Here is a 2072-nt window from a genome sequence, read left to right as displayed (position 1 = left end):
GGTTTTAAATTTGTTTAAACATTGGATAAAACACAGCCAAAAATAGTTTTTCATGTCAATTCCTCCATAATTTGACTATTTTCAATCGGATTTCAGTTTGTGCATTTTTGCCAAAACTTTTTAAATTTTAATCCGATTTAAATTTCTAAACTATTGCGCCAGAGAGACGTAAAGGAGCTTTAAAACTCATGTAAAATCTTCGGGATCCCACCACTATTAAATGAGTTACGCATAAAAAAAACACTTTAAAAAATCAAAATAATTTTTTTTTCATAACTTCCGCTGTTTTACCAGATTTTTATTTCCCCAGCTATTGGCATTTGGAGTTGCTATCAAAATTAGAAATGGTTCATATTTCGCAAAATTTTTTCCAAGGTTCACAGGAAGCAAAAGTTTTTATGTAACTGGGTAATTTTTTAACTTTTCGACAAAACGTCCAACTTCTGACGAGTTTCTGAACGGCTTCAATTTGTTGACTGAGAATTTAGAAAGTGGTTTTTGATTGCTCATATTTTGATCAAGTTTTTRRAACACATTTGCAAAAAAATCTCAAAGTTCTATGTTTTTTGGAAAARAAATTGYGACTAAAATATACGGAAAATCATCGTCATGTYGATCAGTTTTTGCCTTAAATTTAACCGAAACCCATATGTTCCAAAAAATTAGAAAACCGACAAATTTGATAATTTGCAAAAGAAAATTTTAGTTTCCAATTTTGCCAAAGTAGCTGATACCAAAAATACTAAAATTAGTCCCATATTAGCAAATACGTTTTCGCACTTTTGAAATACCAAATTGAGTCCAAAATGCGCAGAATTTATCCTTAAGCCTCTGAAATGGCTGTAAAGTGAATAGCAACCTAAATATTTGAAAACAACCAGGAAAGTTTTAAATTTCCAGGACGCAATCGCGTTTTTTCCGTTTTTGGCAAAACAAAGTTGAAAATATAAACAAAAATGTGGAAGAATGCACTTTAAGTAGCTGACAACCACGATAATTTCAAATTGTCAGGAAAATTGCAAAATTTGGATACTGCTTAAGAGCGAAATTGATCCATACGTCACATATTAAACATCAATATCTACAAACCCGATCAAGACAGAATAAATGTGAAAACGCCATTGTGTAGAGCACGTAAAATTGCATGAATAGCGTTCTATTCGCTTTTTTCCTAAAGTGAACAGTAATCAAGATATTGTTGAATAACTAACTGAGTGTCAAATTGCCATTTTTGGACTGTGCTGGCCATTTTTGGACATAAAAAATGGTCTTTATGTCTCTTATTAGTTAACAGTCTAGATTTGTGCGAGACAAAAATTTTCAAGTTTACATAAAGTCCAAAATATTGAGGTTTTTGGAAACGAAATTCACGTCAAGAATTTACAAGAAATAATCCTTATGTTTCCTTTCTGTTAGCAGCAAATCAGATATTTCTATCCAAGAGAGTCAAATTTGAAATTCGCATATTTTTTCAGCCAAACTGTGCCAAAATGATCTTTACGTCCACTATATTTCCTTAAAGTAAACCTATCAGCCAGATATAAACAAATAAGCGGTAAATTTTCAAAAATCGTTTTTTCAACAAAATGATCCTCATGTGAGCGATATTTTCCTAAAGTTAATAGCAAGACAAATATGACGCAAATTAGTTTTTAGTTTACTTTTAATAATTTTGATTTTTGCTACTTCTCAACCATTAACTTGAGTGCCAAAAATGGGTAAATTTTAAGTTTTCGGGTAAAAATCAGAAGTTTGGCGACTTTGGGAAACCCAAATTGAGACCAAAAGTTGCAGAACTAATGCAACCTTAAAGTGAGCAGCAAACCAAATGTTGCACAATTACAGAAAAGACTGCATTTTTTCAGGAGAAAATCGACCGCTCTTCTGCAAACTAAATAAGCTGAAAATATACCACACTGGTTCTTAAGGCGAATAGATTTTCCTAAATTTTATAGTAAGGCAGATATTTGCAAACAACTAAAAAACTAAATATTCCAGAAAAAAATTCAACTTGCTAATGGTAAAATAAAGCAAAACAAAACAAATACATGAACAATATTTTTTTGTTTCAG

Source organism: Dendroctonus ponderosae, unplaced genomic scaffold (assembly GCF_020466585.1).
Source record: "Dendroctonus ponderosae isolate FM_Combo_2020 unplaced genomic scaffold, Dpon_F_20191213v2 Dpon_F_20191213_11, whole genome shotgun sequence".
NCBI classification, from domain to species: domain Eukaryota; kingdom Metazoa; phylum Arthropoda; class Insecta; order Coleoptera; family Curculionidae; genus Dendroctonus; species Dendroctonus ponderosae.
Note: the sequence above shows the minus strand (reverse complement) of the source record.